General features: G+C 39.9%; 1 protein-coding gene across 1 annotated transcript in view; it reads right to left on the bottom strand.

Moving 5' to 3' along the window:
• HMCN1 (hemicentin 1) overlaps positions 1 to 25840 on the bottom strand; it is a 667703-nt gene that overhangs the window by 602856 nt on the left and 39007 nt on the right. Inside the window, exon 3 of the mRNA XM_074322404.1 lies at positions 16431 to 16519. The gene's annotated coding sequence lies outside the window, so the exon portion shown is untranslated. The remainder of the gene's footprint in view (positions 1 to 16430; positions 16520 to 25840) is intronic.

The following is a 25840-nucleotide window of genomic DNA, read 5'->3' as shown; positions in this document are numbered from 1 at the left end:
CTTCTTCCTACCTGACCTCTCAGACCATAGTTTGAGTTGCTACAGCAGAGAAACAACCGAGTATGGGTTTGGGTGTCACCTGACCTGGGTTTGAAACCTGATGCATCATTTATTGGCTGTGTGGCCTTGGACACGCTGCATAAACTCTCTATCCTCAGTTTTCTTACCTATAAAATGGAGGTATAAAAAAATGGAAGGACATGTCTTAAACATTCCATAGGATTTAATACACGTAAAGCATTTGGTATTTACTATTATTTGTATCATGATGATAATGAATAAGCATAGCCATCTGGTCAGTTTTGAAAACTTGAAGCAGTGTTGGTTTGTTTTTAATTAGAGGAAAGCATTGTCCTCACTTTCCTCCATTTTGCAGCTGTGTTTCCAATTTATAATTCCCCCGCCCCCCAACCCCACACACACACCCATCGTGGGACTTTTATAGCCTTCAGTAAATACAATGACTTGCTAAAAGAAGAAAAGAGAATAAGAAAAGCAGAGGGCTGGAGTAACAGAAGAATGATAATAAAAGGAGAAGGCTATTTTTAACTTTATAAAACAACCTCCATCTACATGCGACAGAAATAGATCCCACATTGTGAACCGAGAAAGGAAATTTCTTTGTGAAACTTCCTGGAATGAAAGGGCAGTAAATTTACTGCAGTGAACCATCCAGAGATGGTTGGAGAGAAGGCCTGGTCCACTCCTTAGGCAACACTCCCATCTTGTCACACATAAATACCCAGCATCCAAATATAACCACACTGATTTCGCCATCCTAACAGCCAAGACATCTAACCTAGGAACACATTAACTGAAAGGCGTATTCTACCGAATTTTAAAAGGTGGAACAGGGAGAATCAAGAGTTCCAGGGCCTGACACTGGCCTTAAATATATGGTGTTAAACGTGTAAACTGGAGATAACAGAGACCTTCAGTGAAGTGTGCAGGAAACAATTAAGTGCTCAGTGACCTTTGGCAAACTTGAACATCGATACTTATTTTATTAAAGGGAAGGAAAATGTAGGTTATAGGATCTCAGCTAAGAAGGGCAGTTGGGCTGGAAAGCAGTTGGACTGAGCATCTGAGCCAGTTGAGAAAGCGAGGGTGCTTCAGGGGCCTAGAGGGCAGAGAAACAGGGAAACTTCCCAAGAGCCTGTACTGGAATCTTCACAAACTTGTCATTTGTGTTTGGAAGAGTATGTGTTATGTTTATTTGAGATTTATTATAGAAGGAGAACCTTGTCAATGGACCAACTTCTAATGTGTCGATAGTTGGCAAAACATTTATCAATGAGTCATTGTTCCTGGGAGAGACAGTTAACCTCCATCACTTCAATTTATCTGTCAATAAAATGTGGGAAAGACTACGGCCTCACCCTGCATTTTAGGAACATGAGGACCGCCTGAGATGGCTGCTGTCCATCGGGAGAGCCGCCACTCAAACACTGATGAATTCTTCAGAGTCCATAATGAAAAAACTCTGCTCTGCTACCACGACTGCCTGTGGAGGAGGCAGCAGGAGTGGGTGGGGAAACCATGCAGTAATTCAAACCCTAAAAAGTAAGAAGGGTGGATAAGAAAACTGAATGGCCTGAGCTAACAAAGAAATTTGAGACAGATTATGAAAAATGAGAGAAAAGCTAAGACGTAGATGGAAGCAGGACAATATCCAAATAATGAAAAAGAAAACATCCCAATTGAGTTTTACAATCCAAAGGCATAAATAAAAATAACAGTTAATTAAAATTAAGAAGGAAGTTTCAAAAAGGGGGAGTTAAAGTGAAAAAGACAATGTTAAGAAAATCTTAAAAGTTTACCTCAAAAAAATTTAAAAAGCATACAGATTAAATGAGGAACAAAAAGTAAAACTGTCGTGAAAATGGAGGATGTCCTTCCGGGGTCTTTCTCGTTCATTAAATGTTAATTCCTTTTCCTTAAATAATTGACATCAAGCTACTGCCTATTTCTTCTGACTGTAAAAAATTGCCTTACAGAGGCTTGAAGCCAGCATTTGGTTGTTTGAATGGTAAATGTAAATTGGCTGACTGAAGGATGGTGGTTTGTATGGAGCGGAAGAAAATGACAGCCTAAGAAAAGGCATGTATCTGTGTTTGCCCAGTGCTGTCCAGGGAGAGTGACGCCGGGACTCATTTCTATCTGGACTTTAAATCATGGCCTCAGGAGTTCACCTTAAGGTGAATCAGTGAAATGGATTATTGACGTGTAAAACTGAGTACAAGCTACTGGACCGACTGTCAGGGAACAAAAATGAAGTAACCCTTGCATCTCCCAATGCCATGTTGTAACTGTCCCTGCACAATTCTACAAGAGCACCTGCCAGGAGTCATTGGGTAGCCATTCCTTCTCAGGCCCTACTACAGACCCCAGAGATGAGGGATTTCTTCTATTCTTGAGTGGTGTTCTTCAGTTATGACTGTAGGAGAAACAAATCACGCCCTAGGCAAACTAACAAGTCAAATTTATTACACAGTTAGCTAGAATCATCTCAACTAATTACGGATATGCCATTGAGGTGTCATTTTAGTTCTGACCACCAATCTCTCGGGCCACTGGTAGCTATATCAGCATTTGAGATCTAATCTGTCCACAGGGTCTTTATGTCTTTATCTGTTGTCTGATTCTGGGCACTTTTCACATGTATGTGTATACTCGTATGTATGGATATACTTACACACAACACACACACAACTTTCCATCCACAGACACTTTCCAGATGACCGCTGAGTTTACTTAAGAGCCAGTCACTAAATTATAAGGCTTTACTACTCTAACTGAAAGAGTTTTTTAACTGTACCTACTATCCTCTATTTCCCAACGCTGGTCTGCAGAACACATAGAAAAAAACAGTAGGGAACGAGTTAAAAATACAAATTCCTGGGACCCACCTCCAAAGATTCGGATTCAGTAGCTTTGGAGTAAGGCCCAGAAATCTGTATTTTTTAACATACTTCCTGTTCCAGATACAAGGATGGGCAAGAGGACATGTAAATACAGTGTAATTGTTACCAGTGCAAACTGCCTGAGTTCCAATGTCAACTCCCACTTTTACTCTCTGTGTCGGGCAAGCTGCTCTCTCTCTCTCTGTACCTTCTGTGCCACTTTGGGGGGAAGGAGGAAGTAGCATCTGTGGCATTGTCATGAGGATAAAATTAGTTCATACCAGTTAAATCCTTGAAACAGAGCATTAGTGAGTCCTCAAAAATCTGAACTATTTCTTGCTGTGTGTACATTTATTTATTGTTTTAAAGGTTTGGGTTTTGTTTTGCTTTGTTTCAAATAAGCATGTGACTATTTTTGCAATTTTTTTAAAAACTCACCCTCCTCTCCCCGAGGGCCGGGGTTGGGGTGGTGGGTGAACGTCCAGTCGGCGGCATGGATGGCAGCCTCCTCCCTGGGCACTGAAGTAATAGTGTGTTATGCTGACCTTGGCTTTCCCAGGGCTCCTTCTGGGAAGTTTCTCCTCTCCAAGGCTCTGCCTGTTGGACTCCTGCTCCTTTAGGGCAGGGCTCAGACCTCCTGGAAAACTGGGCAATGCCACCATAACTGATGGGCCCAAGGCCACTTCCTTGTTCCCTTTCTCTTTCCTCTTGTATCCCAGACTATTCCCTAGGCTCCCACCCCGCCCACCCATTATGCTCCATTAGCCAGACTCCCGTGCCTTTCTTTTAGAGTATTTAGTACAAGTCCGAATTATATATTAGTTTACTAAAGTAATGGAGGCAGACTCCAAGTCTACTTTGTTCATTCTTGTATTTTGCCCCTACCACTATTCCTGGCACATAGATGGCACTGCATAACACATGTTAAATGGATGGATGGATGAACGAATAGCTATTTCCAGCCACCAGTCCATTCCATGCTGTCTGACCCCACTGACTGTCCTGGTGACCCACCCATGGTCAGGCGCGGCCTGCACAGCAGGCGGGTTTACTTATTGCCCCTAAGGCTTGGCGTAGAGGAGGAATCCCTGTGTGCATTGAGTGCCACAAGAAGGGCTATTTGCCCAGGAAATGAAGCAGCCATGTCTCAAAGCTGGTTCCTGTGCTGCCCCTCTGCAACTGTCCCTCCCAAAGCAGCAGGAACAAAATCACTACCCTTCAGAAGGGACCCCCACTCTTCAACTACCCCCACTTGATCAGAAACACCTTTGAGCATTTTAAACCCTCCGACTCCTTCCTGCCACCCCCAGCCCAGACAGACCCCACCTGTGAGGCAGTGGACCCACCACCTTTCCTCCTCCTCCCTGATGGCAGGTTCTCTTCACCGGATAACATGTAATGGCGATATGTTCGAATGAAATCTAAAAGCTTTCTGCGATTTGTAGACTAGCCACATCTAATAAATTATTGTTTATTAGAAAAAAAAATGCATTTTTTTTCTGACCAAAAGAATCCACATATATTATTTTGAGCTTCTTGGGTGAGATGTGTTAAAGCAAATATTACCATCCAGGCGAATGCAACAGTGAAAGTGAAATGCTCCAAATTTCAGTCTATCAAAATATAGGTATTTTATCCAGCTCCTGCTCTAGGTCTTCAGCTTATTTATTTTCATCCTCAAGAAACATATTGATTCACGTGATCTAGCAGAAGATAAAGAAGGTTGGCATGCATTTGTCCTGCCAACTATGACAGGCTGATTCCTCACCTGCTAAATTTTGTTTCGACATATTGAGTTGATTTTTGAGTTTCCCAATTTGGGCCTCTGATATTGGCTTAATTTCTCAGCACAGAGAAAAAACTAACAATTAAAATATGCGCTTGCTCTTGTGCTACCGAGAATGGTAGTTGCTTCTCTTTAATCCTCCCTCCTGAAGTACACCTCAAAGAAGTGACTCCATGCATCTTGCAACACTCCACACCCTTTAAAGTGGAGGGCTCCATGGGGCGGAGACTAAAACCCGATGCTGCTTTGCATAAGGCTACCAGAGCCCTTAGATTAGAAGACAGGCATCCGCTGGTGCCTCTTACTCTATCTGTTCCTCAAGTCACCAAGCATGACCTGTATGTCTTAGGCTCTATCTAAAAGCAGGCAAAACCACTGCCACGCGATTTTCTACATGTGTTTAATGTCATTTTCCACTGTTGGAAGCTTTGCTTCTCTACTTGCAAAGAGGCCTGTGGGCACCATGGAGGAAGATGCCCAGGGCCGTAGGGCACCATCACCGTAGGCTCCACTGTTGTTTCTACACCTGCAGAGCTCATCTTAGCACAGACTCTTCTGTGCGAATCCCCTTGTTCCCTTCTCGTTATCCCTTTTCTCCAATATCAATCAGTCCTTTTGAATCTGAGAGAATTTTGTCTAGTCACACTTCAAAGTTCTGTACTGCAAAAAAAAAAGCTGGCAGAACAAAGAGCTTAACCTGGATTAAGAACGTAGTCAAGCAAACGCAAGTAAAGCAACTTTTAATTGTTTCAATCCAACTTTTAGCCATGAAAAACAGAGTAGGTAACTGGTATGGGGAAGGACAAACAAAAGAATAAAAATTATAGTGAGTTGTTTGCCAGGACCCTACGATTTTTTGGTTTTTCCCCCTTAATACTGACCATTCCTTCTCAAATATCCTTCACTAGTTCTTCTTTATCTCTTGAACTCTTTTTTTTAATGTATTTTTTTTAGCAGCTAAGGCTGTTAAATTCAGACATAATATACATAGTGTAAACTTCCCATTTTAAGTATACAGTTCAATGATATTAATAGTTAATAAATTTACAGCCATACAACCACACTAGGATCTAGTTTTAGAACATTTCCATCATCCCAAAAAGGTCCCTCGTGTACATTTCTTTGACTTCTTAGCAAAGAGCTGAGTCTTTGGATCACTTCTTTTTATATTCACTTCCCAGATGATCTCATTGGTCTCCACATTTTAAATACCAGGTGTACACTGCTGACTCCCAAATCTATAGCTCCACCCTGAACGTCTTCCCTAGACTCCAGACTCATCTCCTCTTAGATGTCTAATAGGCATCGCAAACTTAGCAAACCCCAAACCGAGTTTTGATCTTCCCCTAAAATTGGTCCTCCCACGGTCTTTCCTAACCAGTTAATAGCAGTTCTTTATTCCAGTTGCTCATGCCAAAACCCTTGGAGTCATCCTGAGTCCTTCCTCTCTTTCTTCACACCCAACACCCAATTCATCAAGAAATCCTATGACTCTACCTGTAAATTACATCCAGAATCCAGCTGCGTCTCATACTAGCAATGCTACTACCTGGGTCCCAGCCACTACATCTCTCACTGGGAGTAACTGCAATAGCCCCATTTCTGGTCCCCTGCTCCTATACTTACTGCCTACTTTCTATTCTCAACGCAGGAGCAGCCAGAGTGACTCCTATAAAACTTGTCAGACCATGTTACAAACCCACTCAAAATCCTGCAATGATTCCCCATCTCTCACAGAACAAAAGCCAGTATCCTGACAGTGGTTCACTGGTCCTCATAAACACTCTAACCTCAGCTGTCCCGCGTGTACACTCCGTTTCAGTCTCACTGGCCTCCTTGTTCCACCGCAAATGCATCTGGCTCAGGACCTTGATTGGCACTGACTGTTTCTTCTGCCTACAAAATACTTCCCCAGAAAACTGTTAGGCTAATTTCCTTACCTCCAATGAGTCTTTCCTCAAATCTTACTGCTCAGTGAAGCCTATTTTCATCACCCTATTGAATACCATAAATTTACCCCTGCAGTCTCAATCTCCCTTACTGTGTTCGACTTTTTCTTGTCACATGAAATTTTCCACCCTTTCACTTAAGAAGCTGCTCCCAAATTTAGTAAGAAAAAGCAAAGAGCAAAGACAAGCCATGATAATTTTGAAGGCAAAAGAAGAAAAATGCTCTGCTTCCCAGATATGAAACTCGTTATAAAGCTTCAGTCATCAAAAGGGTATAGCAATGGTACAGAGATGGAAAAATGGGACAAAACAAAGAGAATAAAGGGCCCAGAAATCAATGAATGTCTACATAGGAATTTAGGATATGACATGTTAGTATCAAAAAATCATTGAGACAGAAAAGATTATTTAATAACTTGTGCCAGGACAATTGGCTTTCTACTTGGAAAACCATAAAATTAGAATCTTGTTTTACACTATACACAAAGTAGATTTCAGAGGGATTAAGGAACTAAACAAAATAAAAGAAAAATTTTCAAACCTTAGAAGAAAATACATGTATGACATCCAGGTAGGACAAGGTTTCATAAATAAGACAAAACAATGTACAATCATAAAGGAAAATATTGGAATATTTGACTATATTAACATTAAAAGGGATCTGTGTAACAGAAGACACAATAAACCAAGTTAAAAGATATGGCATAGTCTAAAAGATGATACATATAACTGAAAAAGGACTGGTTTACAGTATTTATATATTTTTAAGTGCCATTCATAAAAAACGACAAATAATTCAAATGGAACTTTTAATGTTTAAATTAAAATTTGTATGTTGAAATATATGAATAGTCAATTCACAAAAGAGGAAATTTATCTCACCAGTATACAGATGAAATATGTTCCACCTTACTAAATGAATATGCAATGAAAATGATGACACTCTCCAATTGGCTCCATAAAATATAAAAATAAATATTTTAATACAAAGTGTAATTTATAAAGATGGAGGGGAAATGACGCTATTATATATCCTGACGGGGTGTGTGCACTGGTCTAACTACTTTGGAGAACAATTTGGCAATATCCAATAAAGCTGAAAATGTATATACTACTGTACAACCTAATAGGTCTATTTTTAGAAATGTACCTAGAGGAACTCTAATAAATGCAAACCAAATTGTGTCCAAGTATGTTCATTTCAGCTTTGCTTGTGATTGCAAAAAATAATGGGAAATAATTTAAATGTCCATCAACAACAGAAAGTATAGTAAGTTGTCATATTATTTGCATTAAATGCACCATAACAGTGAATTTCAAAAGCATAACTGTAAATTGTTTAAAAAACAATGTGCAAAGCCATATATTGAATAGGATATTAATTATGTTAATTATTATAATATAAAATATTATTTATAAATATAAGAACATCTACTAAACATGTAAGACACATACAAGTACGTGGAAAAAATACATATGCTTTGCAGTAGACCACAGAAATGACCACAATTTTCCTCCCCTCCGAGAAATCCACTCCCTCTTACAATATGACATCACCACTCCTTCTACCAAGAAGCAAAGTCTATGTTCCCATCCCTTGAATCTAGTGTCTTTGTGACACTCATTTTCACCAACAAAATGCACTGGAAGCCATGTTTTGCCAGAGGCCCTACACACTTCCGTTCTACTCTCCCTCTTAGAACCTCACAGCTACTATGTAAATAAGCCCAGGCTAGCCTGTTGAGTGATGAACTACCCATGGCCCAGTCAACCCCACTGCCCCAGCCTACAATCAGCTAATCACCAGACACATGATTCAGCCCATAGCAAGAAGAGCCAGTACCCAGTTGCCCTGCCAGTTGACCACAGACACATGAGCAAGCCCAGTTAAAATCAGCCTAGCCTACTTCATATCAGTAGAACTGTCCAGTGGACCTGACCACTCATGAATAATAATAAGTCTTTGGGGTGATTTTGCTACACATCAATAGATAAGTGATGCATGCATACACCAGCTTCAGAACAATGATCATTTAAGTGGAGAGGGAAGGAAGGAGTATCAAGATGGGGGTGGCAACTTCACCTTTTACATTTAATCTTTTAAGGATTTAAAAGTCTTCAAATCCTGTGTTGAATCTGGATAGTAGTAATCTAGAAGTCGTTTATCTAATTTTCAGAATTATCCTCAATAATTGAAATATTGCCTAATGTGTTTAAAGACGCGTGCCACCATTCTTTCCATTCTTGTCCTATTGATACAAATATGGTAAAAGTAGACATGACTAAAAGATTTCCTTCATCATTTGGTTCTCAGGTAGACTGGTTACACAGAAACTTGGAAATACTAGGCCATTTATGTAACTGACCTCTTGAGCCACAGTGACTCACAGTGACCAAATATTGTGGTCGTACCTCATTCTGTGGTGGCATACAAACAAGAGTAAGAGAAAAATATCAAACCCTCAATTAATCAAAACTCAAGAAACACATTTTCTTTCATAAACTATCTATTTTTAGGAGAGAACAAAAACACCCTGTTATCAAACATATGCTTTCACTTACAGGTTAAGTCCTAGGGTCAGTGCTGTGTCAAGCTAATCTTCTCATGTTCAATGTTAAGGTAGAAGAATGGATGTACACTTTTGAGAAATGTTTGCATCAAAGACTGAGATAAAATGGGTTTCTAGGTGGTCTTCATTTTCATCAAAAAATTAATTTAACTGCAACCCATCCCAGCCATGCTGCTTTTATTGAAATAGACTTGTTTATTTCAATTTTGCTGCAATTTAATTCCAAGATTTAAAAAACTCATACTGTAAGAGGATGTTGGGGTAGGAATTATAAAGTACCTGTGCAAAGTCAAGCCGATCCCCAAATCCCAAGATTCCAATGCCACCTGTTGAAAAAGTCCCATCAATCTTTACGAGTCAAGAGATTTCTAAGGAACCAATGTCCCTGATTTTGATTGAGACCTTTCACCCTACACTCCACAATCAAATTAAATGAAGGACCAAGTCTATACCTCAAACTTTGAGTGGAAACATAAACAAGCAATCACCACGCTCTCTGTCATTTAGACCGAGGAACACAGAGACTTCCTTTACGTGGAAAACAATGGAAAAGCGTGGAGCTAACACCATTCCTAGTGGCAAGAAATGAGAAAAGGCATTTGTGGCCAAAAGTCAAGGTCAGGAGAGGGGATTTGGAAGAGCCTGACATGAGACAGACTAAATGAAGTAGAAAGTGTATACTCTGAAGTTAGTCAGACACATACGAGCCGGGTCAGCAGAATAAATCAAGACTACATGTGCCTATAAATAAATCAATTTAATTTTAACAGAGCAGTAAGGCTAACCCTTTACAATGTACTTATCTATTAAATATATCATATGCCTTTTTTTCTTTCTGCTTCTTCTATGGTCCATAAGTGATTATGATACAGTTTGTTATAAGTTTCTTAGGTTTAATTTCTAATAAAGAATGACTTTAGAGGTTCAAAAATAGTATAGCAGAGCATCAGTGTGGCAGAGTGCACCAAATAGCAAAATCACCCACCCCAATATTTGAGGAAAATAAAAAAATCAAAACTACATAACACTGTTAAAAATGTAAACAGTGCTTAATATATGCCAGGTGTTACTCTAAGGACTTTATACATACTAACTCATTTAAAATATAACATCTTTAAGAAAAACAATACTATTATTATCCCCATTTTACAGATGGGGAAATGGAAGCACATGTCATAGCTCATAATTGATAGACCTGAGATTTGAACCCAAGCAGCCTAAATCCAGAGCTTGTGTCTTTAACAACCATGGTGCTTCTCTCAAATAGACAAAATAGGCAAATAGGCAATGTGAAAGGCAAGAAGAAAAAAAAAGGCCCTCAGTTACCAAACAAGGACAGCACCTAAGCTTGTGCCGACAACTTTGAAAAGAAGCATCTAACAAAAAAAGAAGAAAAGGGATTGAGAGTATCTACTAATCCTGTTCCTACTTACCAGAAACCATATTGAATTAACATTTTGAGTCAAACACATCCATAAAATTCTTGCTAACACCCCTCTCTTTCTTCCCCACCCAAAAAACAATTTGGATATAAGTGAAATAATGGAGTGCCTAGGTAATATTAAGAGTTAATACCGCAGGCTTTGCCACTTTCCAGGGCTCCATGAAAAACTGAAAAAATGAACAAAAAGCCTGGGAGACTCTGTCCAAGAATCAAATACAAAGATCAATTACTTCGGTTGATCTTTGGTACAGAATATTTAACAAAATCTCAGATGAGAGGACAGAACTCAGGTCTTCCAATAAAGATGGCATGTAGGTAGCTCCAATCTCTATTACCAGCCTATAAACCATACCCTGAATGGAAGAGAAACAAATCTCAGATAAAGTGGATAGTGTCCAAGAGAATGTACCTAGAATGTCCAAGAGAATCTGAACAAACTGAAGTTCTGTGCACATTAAAAATGAACAAGATAAAAATGGCAAACACACACGCACACACACAGAGGATAAAACAATAAAATAAGATGAAGAAAGAATTTGTAGAGTTAAGAAGACTCATTGAACACCAAAACCACACCAGTGAAGTAGGGGGTGTCTACAAACTACGATCCTTGGGACAAATCCAGGACATCCCTTATTTTTATAAAATCTGATTGGAACACTGCCACATCTGTTAGTTTAATGTACGGTCTGGTTGCTTCTGCACTACACTGGCAGAGTTGAGTAGTTACCAGAGAAAACATATGGCCCGCAAAGCCCCAAATATTTACCAAGGGATCCTTTACAGAAGAAGTTTACCAAACCTTGCACTAGCGGATTAATACATCATCAAGAAGCCAGCCCTCCCGTTCTGGGCCATTCTACCCCAGGTCTGCGCTGCTGCTTTCGGGTTATACCCTGAAATTACACATGCGCTAGGATAAATGCAGTGTGAGTTGGTGGGTCACGCTTTGGCCCTTCCCTGAGAACCACCACATTATCACATGCCTTAAAAAATGCACAGTTTTCACCCTCAGCTTAAGCAGCATTTAGATAACACTGCATGGTACATAGGTACCACTGTGCTTTTATAAGAATACAATCGCACAGAGCATAACGACGTTTGGGTTGATGGACTGCATAGAGGACAGTGGTCCCTTAAGATTATAATGGAGCTGAAACATTCCTATTGCTTAGTGATGTCACTGAGCAACACTACTCTCTTTTTAATATAAATTTAGTGTAGCCCAAGTGGACAGTGTTTATAAAGTCTACAGTACTGGACAGTCCTGTCCTAGGCCGTCACAGTCACTCACCACTCACCCAGAGAACTTCCAGTCCTGAAAGCTCCATTCATGGTAAGTGCCCTATCCAGGTGTACCATTATCTTTTATACTGTCGTTTTACTGTACCTTTTCTATGACTAGATATATTTAGATACACAAATACCGTGTTTCCCCGAAAATAAGACCTAACCGGAAGATAAGCCCTGGCATGATTTTTCAGGATGACGTCCTCTGAACATAAGCCCTAATGCATCTTTTGTAGCAAAAATTAATATAAGACCTGGTCTTATTTTCAGGGAAACACGGTACTTACCATTGTATTGCAACTGCCTACGGTATTCAGTACAATAAGGTGCTGTACAGGCTTGCAGCCTAGGAACAATAGGCTCTGCCATACAGCCTAGGTGCGTAGCAGGCTACACCACCTACGTTTCTGTGAGTGCGCTCTATGATGTTTGCACAATGATGAAATCGCCTAACAACACATTTCTCAGAATGTATCCCCGTCATTAAGTGACACATGACTGTACCAAAAAAAAAAAAGGTAAAGGTGCCATGCAAATAAAGTTTAGGCCGTATCACCTCAGTAGACAATACTTCCCTATTGCATAATGGTCCTCTTTATAATTAACTTAAAAATGAGACAATGAGGAAGGAGAAAAATCAGACTCAACACTTTATTCTACTTCTACAAACATGTTTTGTTGAAAGTATCTTTGTGGTAAACAGTTGAGAGATTTGCTTTATTAATTTTCAGAAAAAACGATGAGGTCTCTAAGTCTGATTATCCAAAGATTTATAATTTTTTCAAAAGGTTACAAAGTAGAGTGCAAAATTATATGTTACTACTTTCACCTTAGCTAGGAATAAAAAGAAAGCACTATTTATTCTCGCTAGCCATTGGATTGGAATTTACAACTTTGAGAAAAAATATCCCACTGGATTAGCCTACCAGTCCTTCCAACCCCTAATATGTACAAGCTTCCACAGCTCCTTTGGGTGTTTTTTTAATTTTTTGTTTATTACCGAACAGATCTTAAGTTTATTCACTTGAAAATAATTATACAATCTTGTATAGAAAGAATTTTTGTTAAGAAATAAAATTTCTCAAAATGTACATACCTCACTATAATACTGTCACTATTTTATATATTCTCTGTGATCACTACATTTCAATTTTAATTGCATTCCAGCACCTAAGACATATCCGCACACATTTAGATATTGTTAGCTAATCAAGCACTTTAGCATTTATCCTTCAAATATTTATCCAACCCAAACCAGGTTCTCCAGGAACTGTGTGAGGTGCTGAAGACACGGATGAAAATAAAAACCCAGGATTTTTGGAATATAAAGTCACGACTACAGATGAGCTCTTCCAAGATGGACATATAAAACAGCAGTGGGAAAATTTCTTCTCATGTGCAACTCTTACCGTTCGGTAGATTGCCTGAAGCATTTTTGAGAATTCTAGGATAGCATCGGGGATAAGAGAAAACTGCCAAAATCAATTAGCAATGTCTATTATGGGCATGTGTGATTTGGTTCATATTGTATGTTCACGATTTCTTGTAGAATTGAAAGAAAAAGGACCAAGTATGGAACACTGGATGTCAATATTTAAGGTATTGGTGAAGGAGTGGGGAGAGCAGCAGAAAACTATTCACTGGCAACATCACGGAAGCGAAAAAGAAGAGTTTCCAGGAGGAAGTAAACAATAGTGTCAACTGTCATATTCCTTAAAGAAGGAAGTTTGCCAAATCTTACTTCATCAATAACTTTCCTGAAAGAGTGATGGAGTAGAAACGTAAGTACTGAGACTAAGGAAATAAGGAAGTGGCTACAATCTACATTTCTAGAAATCTGAGATTCCTCACACTTCACACTGCTCCTCAATATATAATAATGAATATCTGGTTCTGGGATGATTTCTTTTCACAGTTACATACTCTGAAATTGTAACTTCTAGGCTGTGCTCTGCTGCTATATCCAAATCTCCAGTATACCGTTTTTCCATATAAACACAGATAATTCTAGGAGCCTGTCTTATTATGCTGATGCTACCCTCATATACCTACGTTGCCTTTTTTGCTAAAGTTTTTACTTTTATGTTTGCTAAATAACATCTTCTGTTTCAATAATATGAAATATACTATTACTATACGATATTTACAACTTCTAGGATCTAGATTAACATTCAGAATGCCTCCCCTCATGTTCAATAATGAGTTTTGGGTTTCTAATACCAATGTATTAATCAATATTTTGAGTTTTTAAAAATCCTTTTAGAATATATAAAATCCTATATTTGGTTCGGGAACTCCAGTGTAATTAACTCAGTGAGGAATAATTCATCTAGGGCACCTTGCAGTGGAAAAGGAGAAATAAACATGATTTCTCATGAGAACATTCAGTAAAATTGGAGATAATTTTATAATCAATTTATAAGTGTCACATACTCAAGATATAATGGGATGGCTACAGCCAGATCCCATGGCACATTCAAGGCCAATTTGCCACACCTCACTGGTAAGAACCTGGAAATACCAGTGTTTCCACTCACACATCAAGGCTTGTTCCAGGGAAGAGGATTGAACACAATGCTTCCGATTAATCTGATTTTACCACACGTTTGTACATCAGAACCAAAAAACTAAATCAGGAATCAGAGAAATATTATAGAAAGAAGCTGAATTGGGGAGAAAGGAACCATGAACAGAGAGAGCTGACAGTTGTGACCTAGACTCAATCATCTACTCTGAAGCGGAAGAAAATGATTGACTGGCCTGGGTCATAGTTTTCACATTTGAAAAATGAGGGAGTAGAGTTGGGAGGCCTTGAAGGTTCTTTCCTGCTCGATGCCCTGTGCCACTGCAAGTCTAGAGTGATGGGGAAGCAGAATATGATAGCAAGAGAAATTAGAACACAGATCAGCTCCAAACTCGGGCAATAGAAGAGACTGCCTTCAAGATTAGGTTTGTACTTAGGACATTGAAGGGAAACTGGCAAGTAAATTTGCTCAGAAGCAAATTCTAGTCAGTCCTTTGGGCATTTTTAAGCTGAAGACCTATTCTGAAGGAAATTCTGATCAGTTGAAATGTGCCTGTATAATAAAATCATCCGTGTATAAGTAAGGAAGAAGGAAATGCCAGCCATGAGTCATTTTAGTGAGTGATTTAAGCTATGTCAATACCTTGTGGAACAAGAAAAAAATCTATTGTTGTTCAATATTAGGGTAAGATTTGTGTCACATAATGTGAAAGTCAGGATCAAAGCTTTGTTGTGCAACATACAGTCAGCTCGTTACTTCATGGTCACATCTTATTACATTAGCAATATTTTTTCCTTTTATGTTTATGTCTAGAAAATACTAAGTCTCCATTGAGGGGGCAGTTGTTAAATTTAGACCAGTCTAAAACACAGTAAAAATTTCTATTCTAATCCAGCAATCCTGGGTATCCACCCAAAATAATCTGAAAACATTTATCCATAAAGACACGTGTGCTCCAATGTTCATTGCATCTTTGTTTACGGTGGCCAAGACATGGAAACAACCAAAGTGTCCTTCGAGAGATGAATGGATAAAGAAGTTGTGGTATATATACACAATGGAATGCTATTCTGCCATAAGAGAAGGTAAAATAGTACCATTTGTGAGAACATGGATGGATCTTGAGATTATAATGCTAAGCGAAATAAGTCAGACAGAAAAAGTAGAGAACCATATGACCTCACTGATATGTGGTATATAAACCAAAACAACAAAAGAACAAGACAAACAAATGAAAAAACAAAAACTCACAGACATAGGCAATAGTTTAGCGGTTATCAGAGGGTAAGGGGGGAGAGGGGCTCTAGAAGATGGTAAACGGAGTCTAAACGGGGTGATGTAGATGATGTAATACAGAATTGTACACCTGAAATCTATGTAATTTTACTAACAATGTCACCCAATAAACTTTAGTTTAAAAAAAAGTTATATTCTATCAAGATAGTCATTATTCATTCTCTGACTAAACATTAGAAGATAACTGTCTTTTAATTTCATTCTCAATGACCAATATAGGGTTAACTATATAAAAGATGTAAGGTCACATCGCTTGGTTTTTTTAGAATCACCAAGTGAAATCCAATTCTGAACAGACGTATAAGGTTGCAGTTTGCATTTACCAAAATGTTGAAAGAGTCCTCACCATACTGGCAATTTAATTTGAGTAATAATCACTTATTCGATTTTTACTATGTTCCAATTGTAATAAGCATTTAACATAAATTATCTCATTTTGTCCTCATCATAATTTAGGGGATAAAGATCATTATTCTCATTTTACAGGTGAGGGAATGAAGGCTTAAGAAAATGGAATGTCAAAGTGGCAAAACCAGGCTTTGAAGTCACTTCTCTTAATCCGTGTGAGAGTGAAAGTGTGACAGATGGAAGCTGAGCAGTTGCTGAATTCAGGAGAATAAGAACACGCAAGTTTTAGTAAAATCAGGAAAAGTAAAATTCTACTTACCTGGTGACGCTTTGGTCTATCCATCAGGCACCCAATGAGTACACATTGATTGACAGCTGATTAATCAAGCCAGGAATTCCACAGAATCACTGTCAAAGATAAGAAGAGTTTGGTTGTGATAGCAATTGCATTAAGTAGGCAAAATAAGATAATTATCCTTGTTATACAAAGGAGCAAACAAAAGCTCAACAAGGGTAAACAATCTACTGAAGGTCATACAGCCAGTAAGGAAAGAAGCACAATATAGGTCTTCCAAAACCAAGTCCAGTGTTCTTTCCACAATGTCACACAATCTTCCCAGAGATGCTGCTCTGTTTAATTCAGTGAAGGCCATTTCCCTGCGTTACTTTGTTGTTTAGATTCTTACTAAGATTATCTTGGCCTTTCCTCCAATCTTAAATATTCTGTTAAGTTATGTACCTGTGACCTTGAATAGCACCTTGAACAAGACGTAGCACTGCCCTAATGCCTGGAGGAGATGAACTGAACCCTTCTACCTGTAGAACCCGGAAACAACAAAGTATTTACACATGATGAGGTGGGGGTGTTATTAGTGCTTCGATATGACAGAAGGAGATGTTCACTCAGAGTGAGCACTTGGAGTCTGGAATAGGTCTGGCATTTGGAAGGAACTCTGGAAATATGTGTATAATAACCGATTCAGTAAACACAACCATAGTTCCACTTCTGGTTTAGCCAGTAGTCTCCAGGTTAGGGCGTATAAGTCCCAAGGGTATATTATATGAGCCACTGGGATATGGGGAGAAAATATTAAAGCTTGTACATAAAATTTTTCTCTCATCTTTTTAAAATTTCGATTTCATTTTATAATGTATATATTAGCATAGCGGTCCATGTAAATAATTTATGGATAAATGTGCAAACGTAAACATACAAACACTAGGATTACATTATACAAAAGGTTTTATTGATGGAGATGTATAATACAAAAACTATTTTGAAATTTCTGGTTAAGATCAGTTCAGCTGCCTTGCCCTCAGTGAGCTACTTAGGGTTCCAAAACACCTATGCAATGTTTCTCAAACTTTAGGGGGTATAAGAATCATTTGGGTGCCTTGTTAAAAATGCAGATTACAAGGTTACATCCCAGATATACTGACTTGTTAGACCTGTGGCAGGATCCTCACAGGGCTACAGTGGCCTGAAGAATGTCGCCCTCCTCCCACCATCACCTTTCAGATACCTCAATCTAGTTCTGAGAACCAAAGAGACAAATGTCCCCTTAGGTAGGAATAAATGCATATTGATTACGAGCTTACTGCCTTAAAGAATAATATAATCGTATCAATAATGATAAAGTCAGCTACTATTTGTTGAGCACGCTCTTAGTATAGATTGTGTCTAATCATCAAAAAAATCCTATAAGGTTGCTACCATCAGCCTCGTTTGACAGAAGAGGAATGGATCTTAGTAAGCAAGGTTAGTAAGCAAGTTACCCGAGATTTTCCATTATACTTTTTTTTAAGAGCTTTGAAGCACAAAAGAAGAAACTTTCTTTATAATTTCCCAACAACTCTTTGTCCTCTGTGTGGGAGAATTAGGCTTATGATCTTGATCCAATTTCTGCGTTCGGATTCACGCGACTCAAAAGTTGCTGAGAAACAGAATTCTGTTTTCGTCCTTGCCAGCCTCTATTTTGTCCTTGTTCACAATGAGTTTGGAAAGTCTAGAGATGAGTTACCTATACTCTATGGTAATAACCTACCCACACAAAGGTTAATTAAAGATGATAACTCTTTTTCAATACAAATACTCTGAAATATTTATGCAGAATGTCACTTCTCATGCATTCAACTGCCATCTTTAAAAATGAAGGCTGAGGCTGAACACTTGCTCAAATCCTTCTATCCCAAAAGTGAAAAAGGATAGTTTACCACTGCGTTCAGCGATGCATAACAGTCATTTACTTAAAAGGCATCTCCTGGCTTCAATGCCAGAGCTGTCTCCCACCTTCCACATCTTCCAATGTGGATTCATTTGTTTCCCATGTTAAAGCAAGTGAGTCACCCTTGGGAAGTCCACACTATCCCTAATGATATTGGCTGTCAGGGGCATGAAGAAATGAAGCAACTGAGTGGTACACAATGCTGTAAATCTCAAAAACCCAATTCTTTTTTTCCCCCTTCTTCTGCCTCCCTCCCTCACTCAGGTTCAAGCCATTGTTTCTCAGTCTAGTTGTGTAGGACACAGCTCCCTGGCCCATGCTGGTGTTATGAGCCTTGCGCTCCCCACAGCTGAGGCAGTGGGTCACCGGTCATCAGTCAGCCACTCACAGCAGCTCATGGCAGTTCTCACCAGCTGCTGGCCACTCACGATGGCTGTCGGCCACTCACGCTGTCTGCCAGCCAATCACGCTGGCCACCGGCCACTCCTGGCAGCACACACGCGGTAGCCCACGGTAGCACACAGCAGCTCACAGCTGCTCATGCCAACCTCCTGCTGCTCACTGCAGCCCAGCTCCAGGGAGAGCCATTGTTCACAATCTTAGCTGTAGAGGGCGCAGCTCACTGGCCCACGTGGGAATCGAACCAGTGACCTCGGTGCTCCTGCAGCGCTCCAATCAGTTGAGCCACTGGGTCAGCTCCAAAAATCCAATTCTGAAAGCCACATTAATTACAGTCCTACCTTCTCCCTTGGATTGCCCACTTTGAAGGAAGCTAGATGATTTGTTGTGAAGACACCCAAGGAGGCCCACAGACAGGTTGAAGAAAAGGTTGAGGCTCCAAGCCAAGAGCTATGTGAGTGAGCCATTTTAAGCCAATGATGCCCCATATTGGAAATGGACCTTTGAGCCCCAGTTAAGCCTTGGGATGATTGCTGTCCTGGCTGACACTCCGACTGCAACCGCATGAGAGACCCTAGGCCAGAACCATCCAGCCAAGCCACTCCCAGATTCCTGACCCTCAGAAATGATGTGAGATAATAAATGTTTGTTGTTTTAAGCTTAAACACACACATACACATGTACTGCAGCAGTAACACTCTTAGGACTTGCCTCTGAAATAGAGTGCGCAAATGACCCCCTCAGAGATTTGTCCTGGAAGGGAGTCTGACCTGAACACCAAAACATTGTTTTATATTGTGTTTTGTTAACTCCTGCTCCTATATCATAAACCTCCAAAGGGTTATCAAGAATTCACATACCCTCCCTTCTCACTGCCTTTCTGGATCTAATCAGGAGGGGAATGGTAAGTGCTGGGGCAGCTGTGGGTCTAGTCGCTAATCATAAACTCTGCTAAGTGTTGGCCTGTCATATCAGATCATTCTGACCCTGAACTATTCACCGAGCTTATGTTTAAGTGGCCTACAGCTACATGCAATCCACCCACAAAAAGACAGGGCAGCCATTGATCTCCAGCCTCTGGAAGCTTCTTAGAGTCTTCACAGAACCTAGGTTGGCCTCTGTGGTCTGTTGGTGTGACAATCATACTACTGGGTTATTGTCTCTATCCTATCCTGTTGAGAGTCCTAGGAATGTATACAAACAGGTGAGGAGATGAAGCATGTATTTCATTTCGGCCTCTAATTATTCAAACAAAGAATTTGTGAGTCTTTGGACCTTAACGATATCTCTTTGTGACTATGAATCTGATCAGTAAGTTCTTTGGCTGGAGCCATTAGGATAAGATAAAAATCAGCCTTGTTTTTACTTGCTTCATATGTCCTGGGAACATACTCTCACCACAAAATTCGTTCTCTGACTTCAAAGAGAATTCTGCTGTGAAGAAATGATGCATTTAGAATTAAAGAATAAAACTGAATTTATGCCAGTGTTAATGATGGTTGGGAAGACTTTTTTAAAACGTCCTCGTCTATGTTTCGCAAATCATAGGTCTCTAGTTTGAAATGTGTGCTGCCCACATGAAACGGCTCAGATAAAATCTAGTAGCCTTTTTGATAGAGGACGATCCTTTTTTCAGTTTCCATCCTTCATTCTATGCATTTGCATTGAGTTTCAACAAGATGAGCATTCAGTGATTCATTATCATTTAATTTCACAAACAAAGGCAGAATGTGAAACAACTTCTGTGTTTACATTTTTAATGGTTATTTTTCTTTGTGCCATAAAACTTTCTTAATTGCTGGTTATGCAGCTTAGAGGAGCTGAGTTGCCTTCCCTTATCATGCTGCTGGTCATCCAGACCATTCCAAACAGGTCCAAGTTGAACCATTCTGCCAGTAACTCGCTATGGGACAGTGGGCCTCGATTTCCCCAAGTTTATATTGAAAGATGTGGAATTTAGACGACATGATGTTTAAGCTCCCTTCCCATGGTAATATGTTATGAACCCAACATCTTTTTGTTGTGGTTGTTAAGAAAAAGCTTGTGAAAAATTAACCCTTATAGTTACAGGTACAAAACTGAAGTAGAATAAAAACAGCCTGGCCCAAGACACTTCCAAGGAACCTTCCAACGTTTCCTTCAATTGTTCACATCCTTTCAGAGAACTGAGCCTCTTCCTTTCGCCCTCTGGCTCTCCCACTGTCCAAGGAAGGGCTCTTTCCCCAGTGTGTTCCTTGGGTGAACAAATTTCAGGGTGCACAGCTGAAAAAGAGAACCCTGTAGCACCCAACCAGTCCATTACAGCAGTTTCTAACCTGGCTGCTGCCATCTGACAAGGATGTAAGGAGAGCAGAAGTAACAGTTGGACCAAATGCTCTGGTCTGAGTATACATAGTCCTTCTCCATGCATCAAATACCTTCCTCCTCCTTTGAATACGTGACTTCTCTAGTATTTTTGAAAATATGAACCCTATTTTAGTGTAATGTCCTATTCATCAGAGGTCACACACTGACCACCTATAGACTTTCCTCAGCCTATAGTTTTCTTCGTCCTCCACCTTCTAGAAGGACCCACCATCCCAGTTTGCCTGGGTCTGTCCCTGTTTTAGCACCAAAAGACCGCTGTCCCAGGCAACTCCTCAGGCCCAGACAAACCAGGATGATTGGTTCCCTTATTAAAAGTGTCGCCCCAAGAGTTTGTTCTGTTTTGTTTTTTATTGTAAATTAGTTGCCAAGATTTTTAAATCAGGTGATTTCACAGAAGAGGCCCGATTTCTGGCTTCTATTTAAAAAATGAAATCTCTGGCACCACTGGATGCTCTTTCATGGCAACAGTTGGCAGGAGCTAAGTAACTGCTGCCCCATTAGACAAGTCATGCTATTTCCAGGGTCCCACAGGCCCTGCTGCTCCAAACTGTTTCCCCAGCGTGAGGCTGAACACCAGCCAGTGATCACTGCCCAGGGACCATTGTTTTTCTGTGGCTAAGTGGAACATGAAATGTTCCCTATATCTATGTCTGTATCAAAAGAAACAAAAATGGAAGCTCTACCAATAGGAGCAAACACATTTTAGTCTGTGGAAGTGAAGACTACCCTTGCCCATTAGTCGACTCGGCGATACACAGCCTGCTGGCCCATGGAGGCACTGAAGTCCTGACATACACAATTGGTTCTGTCACTTGTAGTTGATGGTGGTGAGGTGACTACCTTTATCCAGGAGTTTGGCAGTGTTAGCCCAGGTGCTCAGGCTGCTAGCACCCCGGAAATACTAGTAAACCATGTCTCATATACTTGGTCCTTCCTGACAGGAACTCAACTTCCACCATTGTTTCTGCGTCGTGTAAAGAGAAGATAAACCTTACTTTTCTCACCAGGGATTTCTTGAGCTTTAGCCTCTCTAATTAATTTCTGTGCTTCATTCATCTTGAAGTCACCCAGGACTCTAAGCAAACATGCAGAACCTAGGGCTGGTAATCAATTTTAATATTCTTTCTCATGGGAATATTTATAAAATGGTCATCTCCTACAGTAAAAAAAATAAAGGCAATCTTTACATTCTTGTCTGTGTTTTGGGGAAGTTAATCCTCATCTATAAATCCTGAGTAAGCAACTAACCTGGAAGGAGGAGAGATTCTCAGCTTCATACAGGCAGAGACGGTGCCCTTCTTTCTTGTTCATCATTTTAATCCCAGCAAACAGCACATACCTGGCCCATAGTAATCACTCGAGGAGCATTAATTGAATAAATGAATGAACTCATAGACACAGACAGTAGTTTAGTAGTTACCAGAGGGTAAGGGGGGAGGGGTGTGGTAGATGAGGGTAAAAGGTATCAAATATATGCTGATGGAAAGAGAACTAACTCTGGGTGGTGAACACACAATGTGATATATAGATGACGTATTACAGAATTGTACACCTGAAACCTATGCAACTTTACTAACCATTGTCACCCAATAAACTTTAATTTAAAAAAATAATAATACATGAATGAATGCATGAGTGAATAAATAAACGTCGCAGAAGAAGGAGTAAGCTTTGAAGTTGGAAGGATATGACATGAAGTCAAATCCTAGTTTCTAATCCTAGCTCTGCCTCTTCCTGTTCAAAGTATCTTTGAACAAGCAAAGTCTCTGAGCCTTGGTGTCCACAATGATGTAACAAAAATAATATCTATGCCTCATAGAGAAGCTATGAGGATTAAACGAGAGAATGTTCAAGGCCTAGCACACAGGACGTACTCAGTAAAGAGTCACTATTTAACAAGTCTTTCACAAGGGAAACGGGAGAAAGAACGAAAGACATCCTTATGTTATCTTTAAGGGTGAAGTACTTAAGAGGAAGAATTTAAAAGTTGTAGAGAGTTTTAAGACTCCTAAACGTAATAAAAATCACATTCTGAAAAGCACATTCTAAAATTTTGCTTATTTTTTTTTTATAGCTCTATATTTTTAGTTGAGCAGGGGCTCCCCAATTATCATTTCATATTGATTTTACTTAAAGTTAGATTTGAATGTGTGAAACAGATAAACCAACAGTATCTATAACCGCAATGAGCTTTTTAAATATTCAAAAGCATGCAGGTATAAGGTTAAGAATAAAAAGAACTTGTGTATTTTATCCTTCCAATAAAATGAATTAAATAAAAAATACACACACACACACACACACACACACACACAGCATTATGTGATCTGATCAAACGTATACAATATATTTTATGAAAATAAAAATTCAAATAAATACATTTTTATGGGTTTCAAATAATAAAAATGAAATCAAGTAAAGGATTTCTTTCTTAGCCAATAAAAAAATTCCCAATCTGAGATTCTGTGCAATTTAAGCCTTTCCTAAGACTTGAGTTTAATAACCACTGTCCTAAGTTGGATAAATGTACAAGGCAAGCTATGAAAAACAGTACTTAGACTGACCCATCTCACATTTTTTCTTGTAGATCTAGAAGGTATAAATAGTTCCACTCCCCAGGAGATCTCACATCACGGCTTTATTGAGCTTGGCTGGTCTGAAAATGATGCTTTAAGAATGGTGACGCTATTCAGTCACAAACATGCTATTGCATCTTTGAGGAAAAGTAATTACCCTGAAATTGTATGAATGCTACCCATCAGTACTATGTACAAGAGATTCTTGACTATTTCTTTTTAGTGTGACCTTATTGCCAGGCAGATACGAACTTGAAGCTTCATTGTATCACTTGTCTCTTCATGCTGTCTTTCCCACCACACTGATGTCTGGTGGACTGGCCCTCCACATCCATTCTAACCTCCTTCCAATGTGCCCTCCTGTGCGGCAGAGACTGGAAAGTGAACAGCCACATCTCCCAGACCTCGTAGCAGCAGGGTTTTCATTTTAATTTGTTCCACTAATCAGAAGTACTGGCGTGACAGCTGGAAGATCCAGAAAACTGGAGGACATGCTTCTCTGTTCGGCTCTGTCTGCTGGCTGAGCCTGGGGTGGCAGTGTTCGGTTTTTCAGGGGACGTTTCCTAAGCTTGACAGTTCCTGATAGTGCTGACCTCCTTCTCAGGCTAGCTTTCTGATCCTGGCAGTGGTGGTTTAGTCGCAGAGCCAGCAAATGGCACCTTGACTTCCCAAATAAGCTAGAGGTCTCCCCATCAAAAACCAATCTGTCCCTTGGAGGTTCAGTCAGTGTGTGGCTTTCAAGGTTGTTCTTGAAAGCTCAGCCTTGTCAACAAAAGTTCACTGCCACCAATCTAATGTCAACAGGAGTCTCCAATCTGGGGTATAGAAACAGGAGAAACTTCATTTAGGTGAACAGTGTGCAAAACAGGAAAATGAAATCTTCATCAGAATCCAAAAGTGTGCTCCACTGAGGCAAAAATGTGCTCCACTGAGGCTGCTGTTTCATAGATAAAGTTGCTGCCATGGTTCCTGGTTGGTCCATTTTTATGCAAACAAGGAACCCAAATTTGCACAGTCTGATTGCCCCACATAGCACTGTCCTGATTGGTCAGTTTTGCAAATTCTGATTGGTGGTTATGGAGCCGCTCTGACTGGTCAGTATTGATGCAAATGAGGATATAGCTGCGAAGTTCCAAGTGGGCTGGCCAGGTCTCAGCCCATTGTTCAAAAGACGATACCAGGGACTCGTTTATAAAGGCTGACACAGAAGGCAGAGATGCACGCAGAAGGCTGAAGGCTCAGTCTGTGGCTTTTCCCTGAAATGCGGTGTGAATAAGAGGCCTCTGGCTGCTCTGGTTATGAATTTGGGCCCAGTTAACCATGAGAAGGCCTTCTTGGCAGATCTATTCCTTCTCAAGTTTGACAACCTGGAAGCTGTTTATTCAGCCTTCTCCATGATTCTGTGAGCCATATGCTGTAATTAATCTCTTTTGGTTTAAACTAGCTAAAGTAGATTCTCTTCTTTGCAGCTGCACCCTGACAGACATAACCCTTAACTCCTAATTGTTGAGAATCTCTTCCATGCAGACATTGGTTAGGAGATAGGTTTATTCCTATAATCAGTGCACAGACTATGGGCCTAAAACTGTTCTAGACTGTGGGGGTGCCATGATAAACAAAGAAAATAAGAGAACATTCATTTAAGGGGGAAAGACAGAAATTCCCCATGTAAACAAACAAGGTAATTCCAGAGACAAATGAAATGAAAAAACTAAATCAGAGTAACATGATGGTGGGTAACTCTGGCAGGCAGGGGGGTCATGCTGGGCGGGGTGATCAGGGAAGGCTTCACTGAGCAAGTATCACTTGAGTACAGAACTGAGTAGCAAACTGGGGTCCACCAGATGATGTAGACAGAGCTTTCCAGGACCCGGAACTGAAAGAAAAAGGCGGGACGGTGAGAATGAGCTCAGGATACACAGGAGGCAGAAGAAAGGCCAGTGTGACGAGAGCTTCATGAGCACAGAGGAACCAGGTAGGAGCCCATTTCATTTCTTCACTCATTCATTCAGTGTTTGTTGAGCTCTCTACTAGGCACTGGCCTCTATTCTGGGTCCTGCCGTGACTAATAGAGACAAAAATTCCCGTTCTCATGAAGGTTATATTCTAGTGGTGGGGAAGAGAAGAACAATAAACAAATAAATAGGTAAGACACGTACGCG

Source organism: Rhinolophus sinicus, linkage group LG17, assembly GCF_036562045.2.
Source record: "Rhinolophus sinicus isolate RSC01 linkage group LG17, ASM3656204v1, whole genome shotgun sequence".
Classification (NCBI taxonomy): Eukaryota; Metazoa; Chordata; class Mammalia; order Chiroptera; family Rhinolophidae; genus Rhinolophus; species Rhinolophus sinicus.
The sequence above is the reverse complement of the archived record's forward strand: the minus strand, read 5'-3'. Positions and strand labels throughout refer to the sequence as shown.